Source organism: Adiantum capillus-veneris, unplaced genomic scaffold (assembly GCF_014529385.1).
Source record: "Adiantum capillus-veneris isolate H3 unplaced genomic scaffold, ASM1452938v2 Hic_scaffold_583, whole genome shotgun sequence".
Taxonomy (NCBI): Eukaryota; Viridiplantae; Streptophyta; class Polypodiopsida; order Polypodiales; family Pteridaceae; genus Adiantum; species Adiantum capillus-veneris.
The window spans coordinates 38,650-48,814 of NW_028221633.1; the positions used below are offsets into that span (position 1 = coordinate 38,650).

Genomic DNA, 10,165 nt, shown 5'->3' on the forward strand with positions numbered 1-10,165 from the left:
TGTACCTATGTAGCTTCATATTAAAGCAATATGATGAGGTCTCTGAAGTCTCTCGAGTTTGTTTCTACAAAAGAAATTTGCCAATTCTTCTTCTACTTTTCTTTAAAATGTTTGTCTCACTAACATATCATCAATAGCAATTTTCACAATGTTATTATTTGATTTAAATTACTATGCTTAAATATGAACTGCTAAATCCTACACAAACATGAAATTTGATAAAAAGATGCAGCCTTTCTACAAAGGATAAAGAAAAAATATGTACACCAATAATGATATCATGAGTGCACTTAGCTTTGATGAATGGATGTGCTAACGATCTCCATAGCCATAAGTTAGTTCCTACATCTTCCTTTGTTGCTCTCCACAGCATGCAAGGGCATTGCCTTGGACTCTGATACCACTGGTACAAACGGAGGCACGGTATCCCTGCAAAATATCAAAAACAATATATTGTAAGCCATAAAATGAAAAAATTTGCATACTTGACAACTCACACAAATCCATAATTGAGCTCAACACGAACAAAGAGAGACAGAGAGAAAAATAGAGTGAGAGAGCACATGCAGGTGCACCTTCTAGAGCGCAGTTCTACGCAGGCATGGCAAGAGAGAAGAGAGGAGAAGAGAGAAGAATAAGCTGGACAATGGGTGCAATCTTCCCCCATGCAAGAATGACCATTTCCCTCTTGCATGTATTTACTTTATAGATTTCTTGAATGGTCAAAGTGAGTACAAACTGGCCAGCCGATCATAAATGGCCAAAGCTCATAAAAGAGCACTTGAATAAAATGTACATAAAAAATATATATTTGTTCACATAGACCTAAATTGATCAAGCCTCTTCCACCTGTCAGCTGCAGTAAAGTCCCAAAATATCAATTTCATTACACTGACCACCAAATTGCAGTCCCAATCCCAAAAGGCAATCTTGACGCCATAGATATTGAGAGTGTAGTGTGTGTGTGTGTGTGTGTGTGTGTGTGTGTGTGTATATATATTCTCTCTCTCTCTCTCTCTCTCTCTCTCTCTCTCTCTCTCTCTCTCTCTCTCTCTCTCTCTCTCTCTCTCTATCTATCTATCTATCTATCTATATATATATAGATAGAGAGAGAGAGAGAGAGAGAGAGTCCACACAGGTCAAAGATGATGCATGGGGAAAAAAGTAATTACAATAGTTCCTTCTAAGTGAATGATGATTGATACATATCACTTAAAAGACTGAGGGTCCATCGGTATGGTGAAAGAAAATGAAAGAACAAAACCTAGAGGGAGTCAGCTGAGGGGAGAGCCAGTTTGCGGGCTCAAAACTCATGGGGATGATGGATTTACCACCTCGGTAGAGTGACCATTACCTTGTTTGTGGGTATCGTGCATGAGAGAGAGAGAGAGAGAGAGAGAGAGAGAGAGAGACTTTATCCATAGGTGAATCATATCCATATGAAAAATGCTATCAGCAAGAAAAGTTCAAGCTAATGAGGTTGATGCGGTTGTTAATGATGATTAACATTTATAGTAGCTTTGAGACTAAAGTAAGATATGAAAAGTTTTATATTGGCTTTCTAAAACAAAACTTAGTAAAGAAAGGAGTATGTTCAGATGAATTCAGAAAAATGGTGAATTGGGTGGAATTCAAATGAGATTCATCCCTGGATTATGGGGGGAGAAACAATGGAGACTCAATGGAGACTCAATCGACATGCTTGAGTCTTTTGTTGCCTGTCTCTCTTGCTCACAAGTGGCTAGCATGCCATTGCTATCTCTCTCTCTCTACTACATTTGACGGATTTTTGCATGTGAAACATTATATTTTTGGCCTACATAAGGCCTTAGTGAATCATGAAACTCTTGGAAGCAATTGTGGACGGTTGGATAAAGCTTGTGGATTAGAGCCATATCGCAAGTTTATAATGGCAAACCTTTTTTCTTGGTTCTTCGTGGAAGTGGGGCATTAACTAAGCATCATCTTACATATAGGTCACTACCTTAGAAAGTTGACATCCTTTTTTTGTCTTTTATTATAGAAATTGATACTAAGCAATGAGTCGCACACCCTCTTTTTGTGACTTTTCACCTTGTTTGGTATTTCAATTTGCAAATGAGTCCCTTCATTCAAGAACCTCACATGGGTCCTTTTCATTCTTTTTGTTTCACTGCCAATGTGAAATATCCCCACATGAAAGATATTGCAAAAGGCTAAAGCTAATCCTCCAAAGGCAGAGTTCACAAGAGTTGTCAATTGAGGCACATCTTTCCTAAGTTTGATGAGCTTAATTCCAAGTTCTATTGAAGTGGATACTTTTTAGGGCTTTGCATTTGCAAAAACACTTCACAACTATGGTAGTCAAAAAGCACATGGAAACAAAGGATTCTATCTCTCATGGAAACAAAGGATCTCAATGCAAAGAGTTTCTCTAGATGGATTTCCACCCAAAATACATTCAAGTGGAAGCACACCTCATGCAACAAGAGGTTTTGCTGGAATTTTTGGCATGCTAAAACATGTCTTAGAGGAGAAGCGAGAAAGGAGTACAAATTGTTTTGAGTTTTTCCTATAAGTTAGCAAATGGGTCCCTTAAAAAAACTTATAAAAAAGGAGTACAAATTGTTTTGAGTTTTTTCTATAAGTTAGATTCGTGTGACTTCCTTAAAAACTTCCTTTCCAATGCGGGACTTCACTTTGATTCTATTGTGCTTACCAAATACTAACTGTTTGTGTATTTTCAAGAAAATTAGGGACATGCACATCTCAAGTTCAAGGGTTGAAACATATTCCAATTATACTTTCTAACCGTAAGTGTTGTTGTCTGTAGACATATGGAAAGACTATGGTTTTAACATAGGAAAACCTCTCGTAGGATCAACTCCAAGAAAGTTAATACATCTATGAGAGAGAGAGAGAGAGAGAGAGAGAGAGAGAGATGAAATGAAATGAAATGATATATTGTCTAGAAAAGGCCAAAATGACCTATGAGAAAAACAAGTTACAAATTGGTGAATCTATTACAAAGTCTCTCTGTGAAAGAAAGACTAACATCCTAAACAAAATGTTGTAGTCAAAGTGAAAGTGGAGGAAAGACTAGAGAATCTCTAGTCAATACAAAGGTACAAAACAATGAGAGATGCAAGAAACTTATGCTACTAAGAAGGGGATAATCCTCTAGCTCAAAGTAAATCAAGCATCAATCGGTGTCGGATCTCCTCAATTTCCTCCATGTGGGTATTGTGTGCTATAAATGCTTACCAAATACTAATTGTTTGTGTGTTTTCAAAAAAATTAGGGACATGCACGTCTCAAATCCAAGGGTTAAAACATATTCCAATTATACTTTCATAACCGTATGCGTTTGTCGTATGTAAACATATGGAAAGACTATGAATTCAACATCGGAAAGTCCATATATCTATCCCACATACATATATATATATGTATATATATATATATATATATATAGAGAGAGAGAGAGAGAGAGAGATGAAATGATATATTGACATCTACAAAAGGCCAAAATGACCTATGAGAAAAACAAGTTACAAATTGGTGAATCTAATACAAAGTCTGTGTGTTGAAAGAAAGACCAACATCCTACACAAAAAATGTTGTAGTGAAAGTAAAAGTGGAGGAAAGACTAGTGACTCTGTATTCAATACAAAGGTACAAAATAATGAGAATGCAAAAAACTAAATCTACTAAGAAGGGAATAATCCTCCAGCTAAGAGTAAATCCAGCATCAATCGGTGTTGGATCTCCTCGATGTCCTCCATGGTCAAAAACCTAACTGGGTATTGTGCGTGGCATGCCAAAATAATCTGAATCCTCCTCTGTGATCTCCGTCTATGCTAGGAGGCCCTCCTCTATAATCGTGGATGCTTGGATCTCCATAGGTTCATTGCACGGTCAATCATTGTGCCTCTAGTGGAGGTGGGATCCGAACTCTATTGCAGAACTTGTTTGTGTAGCTGTCTAGTGGTTATGACTGGCCTGAAATAGTCCATAACGTGCCGCTGAGTCTGTCTCTTTGGCCGCCTCAACAAGAAATCTCTATGTCTCCTCAATCAAGCAAGAATATACCCAAGAATCTCTGATCGTGGTATCCCGTACTCTAGAAAGTGGTCCAAAACCCTCCTTGAATAAGCAATGGAATCGCCTGTGAATCTCATAGCATGCAGAGCAATGACATATGTAATACAGCTCTATCTCTGGCTCCCTATGGCTTACACAACATACCCTGGTCTAATTGGACCTCCTCTATATCTGCCGGTCTCAATCTCAAGCTCAAGCTGGTGTAAGGATGTGCTTATTTGTCCAATAGCACACCACACCCCATATGATCAATGTGTATCCATATAGCTAGGCCTGACTACAAAGCGATATGTCGTGAGTTGGAGAAAATGTTCTATGTAAAAAGCAATCTTCATACCCAATTCTTGGGTAGGCTCTATCCAAGTACTCTTGGTGTCCATCTGAATCAAGTCCTGGTGGATAAGTCTAGTAATCTATATCCGTGTCACACTGAGAGAGGGGGCCTCCAAAGAGTATTTGGAGGAGATAGTATGTCCATGCTAAAACCATGCATCTGGAACCGAGAAGTCATCTCTCCATACCATCAAGTCGTGTCTCCCCTGTAAGGCCAATTGTTGGGAAGACTCAAGAGCAACCCGACATATCTGTTTCTAGGAAGGTCCCACAAGGTATGTATGAAAGAGACGGATGTAGTAAGTGACTCAATCATAAACAGAGAAGCAGCTAGCTCTGCTCTAATAATCTTACGATGAACTAAGGCCTTGGCTCTAATCATTTGAGCAATCATAGATACCAAGGGACTCTCCATCCCTTTCCATTTAGTGTTGGCAGCTCTACCATGACAACCAACTAAGGGCCCCCAAATTTGCACCCCATACATCATAGATGAGGTTACTAAAGTAGCAAAAAGCCAAAGTTTGGTTCGAGGTTCCTGAAACTGAACCTGCGAGAACACATCCTCTCAAGTCTACCCAAGGCTATATAGGCTCTGGCCAATCTAGTCTCTGCCGCTCTTCTCAGCAAAAAAAATTGGCCACTAAAAACTACCCCTAGATATATATATAGAGAGAGAGAGAGAGAGAGGGGGGGGGGGGGGGGGGGATATTGAATTAACATCTTAAAAGGGTATGTTGTTCTATAAGACAAACAATATAGAATGATATCCATGTCCAAGAAGAAAAAAAGGAGGTGCGTCATGCCTCTATGACAGTGTCATACACAGGTGATGAGTGCAACCCTCGTGCAGCAAGCTATTTGAAGGAGGCTACTCACCATGAGAAATCATGTCTCTTGATGGACCACGTATCGAATATTAAACTGATAAGAATAGGTATGACACTTGATCTTAGCAAGAGATAGATATATAGATATATTTTATTATCGTCCTTCTTGGAGGTCAAATATGACGTATGGGACCGAAGTTACTTGTGATGTAGTATGCACGGTTGATGAGTAACTCGATGCTCCAAAATTGTGGTGATGAGAGTCAAAATGGAGAGTCCACACTGTGGGTGGGAGAGGAAAGTATGTAGGTCTAAGTCATGGCTAAAAATGTGAGGCAAGCAAGTTTGGATGTGATCAAAAGGTGAGCACTCTAGTAGTGTGTCGTACTCACACTTTCAAACTTGGAGTGAGCATAATGTGCAGAGTTGATTTGACTCTTCTCCATTGCCCCCACACCTTGTCTCGCATTGAAGGGAGTGGGAGCTAAGCCAAATGGCTGCAATAGTGCATATTGCTGACAAGGGGATAGGCTCAATCATGTAAGGGTGAATACAATTTCCTCTTCCAACGAAGAACATGGTTTTTTTGTTGGGGCCATTATGGGTTGTGTAATGTATGAAGTGTGACCCGCCGGATTGCTCCGTAATACATTAGCGTTGTAGAAAAGCTTCATTCACTTGGGAATCAATTGAGGCATCATGTAGGAAGTGTAATGCATCCCATATCCCAAACCACTTCTTTATGTCTTGCATCCATCTTGTCATCAAGATCTTGCTTTTATGTGCCTGTTGAACTTTTCTACTTGCTTCACATGCAATTATAGGAAGTTGATGTGAGGGGTTTTGATGCATCTTTATCATGTACTCCACAACCCTCCATGCCCATAACCTCAATTGAAAGAGATTCTGACTGAAGAAGTGGGAGCATATATGTTGTTTGTGTCTTAACTTGGAGAAACTTTGCAAGAAAACGCTTTTGGACATTCTCAAACTCTTTCCAAGTAAACTTTGAGATGCTCCCACCCCACACTTCAACTCCATAAAGAAGAACCAGTGTCACCAATGCATCAAAAAGGTACTTCTTGAGAACTCAACACTTGAAGTTTCCCGCATTACATATGTTCTCAAATGCAACATATGCTCTCTTTCCCGCTTACAAATGATGCATAGCACATTTATGCCACTTGTGATTGGACAGAACCTCCAGGCCAAGGTACTTAAAGCTTTCAACAACTTCAAGTGTCTCATTGTTGTACACAATGCATGGCTTCTCCTTATGGTTGGTCTTCACAAGCATAACCTTTGTTTTGGATTCATTCACAATCAACCCACTATGCAAGCAAAAGTTCTCAAGGACAACCATAACCTTTTGTGCATCTTCTAAAGTGTGTACTAGAATCCCTACATCATCCACATACAATAAAAGCATGATTATCGCATTGCAAATAGTGACCTCTTCAAAGCCTTCTTCTTACATATAAGTCATGCTATGAAGATCCTAGGGTTGATACGCAAGGTCACCCCATCAAATGTTGCATGTTTTTTTCAGTCATGGTTTGGTAGAATGTGGCTTCAACTAGTATGAAGTAAAAAATCCATCAAAACTAAAGATGAAAAGTAAAGGATGGATTTATGGATCCCAATTTTTGTAACAAGGTGAAGTTTCACTAAAGTATTGTAAAACAAAATGCAAAGAAATTTAAACTAGGGTCTTTAATGAAGGAACCCATTCATTATTTAATAAGAAAATGTAATAAACAAAAGAGGTTTGTGTCACAGACATCCGCCCAAATGTGTGTGCAAATGATGGGGCAAAATTTAAACTAGGGTCTTTAATGAAGGAACCCATTCATTAATTGATAATCAAATGCAATAAACAAAAAAGTTATGTGTCACAAACATCCATCCAAATGTGTGTGCAAATAACTTGGCAAAATCTAGCTGGATTAGATGGGTGGTCGTGATTTGACGGAGCAAGACAAGGTAAACCCCTCGCTCATCACAAGGGCAGAGAAGACATGCAACGAGCGCAATACACAAAAACTTTTCATGAGTCCAGCTTCCTTCAGAATACGGAGACCACACAAGCCAACCTATTGAGAAGTCAAAAATCTTCTCATCACCTCAGCATAAAATAAAAGGAGGAAGGGGCAAGAAATGCTCCCCTCTTCCCCTACCAAAAAGCACTTGAATGTGCGCACGCCTGTAGAAAGCCAACACACCCTCTGACCCAAGAATCTGTGAATCCCATCCTACATAGAGTGCCCTCCACGTAGTCCCAGCAAACTCTATCATAGGCCTTCTCAAAATCGAGGAGTATCACCAAGTCCTCTCCGTGGAGACGTGTGAGGACAGATGCCTCCCAGAAAGTGAAGATGTTGTCAAGGATACTACTCTCCTTGACAAAGCATGTATGGGTCCCATGTATAATGCTCTGTAGTAGTGGTTGGATTCTTAAGCTCAGAGCATTTGCTAGAATTTTGTAGGATGAGTTGAGGATGGTAATGGGTCGCCACTATTCAATCTCAACCAAGGAGCCACCTTCCTTGCTAATTAGGTTGATCAAGCCCTCACTCATGATGCCAGGCATCTTGCTAGAGTGAAAAACGTACTGGACTGCACTGTAAAGATATGAACCAAGAAAGGCCCAGTAATCCAAGAAAAAACTGAGATTCAAGGCATCCTCCCTTGGAGAGCTACCTCGGGGGAGTACTCTAAGGGCCTCATGGATCTCCTCTAGTTGGAGGGGAAGCTCAAGTCTCTGTCTTGTCTCCTCAGTAACAAGGAAAGGCATCTGTGCCTAAACCTGCTCTCTGCATGCATCTTCACACTCTGACTGAGGTTGAGCTACCTACTAATCGTGATAGAAGTTGATAGCAACTGCACGCAAATCCTCATGCTCTAAATCAACTGATCCGTCAGTTCTCCTCAATTGACTTAACATTGGTGTGCCCATTGTGTGGCCCCATTGTCATAAAAAACTCCCTAGTGACTCTCTCCCCTAAATTGGGTCCACTAAGATGACTGTCTATGGAAGGCAAACTCATGTTGCCACTCCTCAATCCTAGACAACTCCTACCTAGCTTGTTGCAGCTACTCCTCCAACCAAGGACTTTATGGATGTTTCTCCTGAATCCTCTGGGAACAATGCCCCATCAAACATGCTTCTCCTTCTCCTTGGCTGCAGCCAAACAAGCTGCAGACTCATGAAGAAAGAAGCAACTAAGCTCTGATAGTCCACAGGGCACTCTACCAGTAGAGGTGTCCTGTGTGTCCACATTCTCTGTCCAAAGTGTCTCCAGTCACTCTCTAAGCTCTTGACCTTGCAAGATCCTCTTCGGCATGCGTAGCTTCCTATCCCCCCTCCTTCGTCTGTCTGTCATAGTGAGAATCACTGGCACGTGGTCGGAAAAAGTAGTCCATGCCATGATGCAAACAATTCTCCCCCATGTCACAAATGTGGTCACTGGCATAGAAGCAATCTATCCGTGATAGATTCATTACTCCTACCCTGCGGTCAAAGCTAGAGAAAGACAGGTTGTGTGGGGGTCTCACAGAACCTTAGTGCTGCCAAACACCAGAAACCTTCATAGTCATACATAGCTGCTCCCAAGCTGCCATTGCAACCCCGTGCACTCTATCATGACCACCTCCAATCCTATCAGAGGGTTCCTCCAACATGTTGAAATTCCCCCAAACACACCATGGCTCTGCAAGCAACAGACTCAAAAACATGAGAACAAAACTTTGCTCATGCACTTGCCATATTGGACACATATATGTTCAAGAATCCCATGAGGCAACCCTAAAACTACATAGTAATCCATTGTGCCTTGCCTGGAAAAATAACACCTCTACCCACAATGGCTTGATTCCATGAGTTTTCAATAGTCATACAAACCCCGCCTTCGATGCCTCCAGGTCCAAATGCAGCTGACCAAAATGTCTCATAGCAACCACGCAAAATTTTACCACATCATCTAATGCGTCTCTCATAGAGATGATTCTCATGTAGCATAAGAAGATTGATCTCACCACCCACAAGGCATCACTGTAGCTCCTAATGCAATCGACCCCTTTGATGCTGAAATTAAGGCCCTCCTAATCCCTACACATTCCATGAGATGATCCTCATTGAGTCAATGAGAGAGAAGAGATGTTGCAGTAGTAGCCAACCTTGCTATCTTAGAGGCCGACCTGGATGGGGAGTAATCTGCATCTAAGTGACATCTAGACAGGTGCGACTAAAGTGCATGTCCCACCCAGGCCCAAGCTAGGCGTGCAGTCTGTAAGGCCACCTCCTCTGTCCAAGAATCCTCATGTATGAATACATAGCAAGGGGGGGTCTGAGTGTCAGCAAACAAGTGTGCCACAATGTGTCTGCAACTTGCTACATCCGATGGCATCACACTAGACTTAACTAGAGACCAAAGTTTCTGTAGCAAGTCTATCACCCCCAGGCCCCTGTGTGGTGCGAGAACTCAGTGGCCTGGACTTGGAGTCACTCAAGAACTATGTGCAGGGTCAACCTTGTATGGTCCTTCCACACAGCGCAAAGGAGGAACCCACCACTGTGTCCAGAGACTCAGAGCCTTGGGATGCTAAAAAGAGGACGTGAACTAAAAAAGAAGCCTCCTCTAGGTTGGAAAATGGCTCTCCAAGGAAACTTGGCTAGAGGCCAAAGTGTCTGTAACAAGTGAATCACCCCCAGGTCCTCTGTGTTATGTGAGAACTCAGTGGCCTGGACCTAGAGCCAGTCAAAAATTGTGTGGGTCCACTCCGTATGGTCCTTGCCACACAGCGGGAAGGAGAAACCCACCGTTGTGTCCAAATCCTTAGAGCCTCAAGCTGCTAAAAAGAGAAAGTGAACTAAAAAACAAGCCTACTCTAGGTCAGAAGATGGGTTAACAAGGAAGCGT

At 41.4% G+C, this 10,165-nt stretch overlaps 1 pseudogene; it reads right to left on the reverse strand.

The window, feature by feature from the left end:
• Nucleotides 1–5,206: 5,206 nt before the first annotated feature.
• On the reverse strand, nt 5,207–5,386 carry LOC147416704 (U2 spliceosomal RNA; annotated as a pseudogene).
• Nucleotides 5,387–10,165: the final 4,779 nt, after the last annotated feature.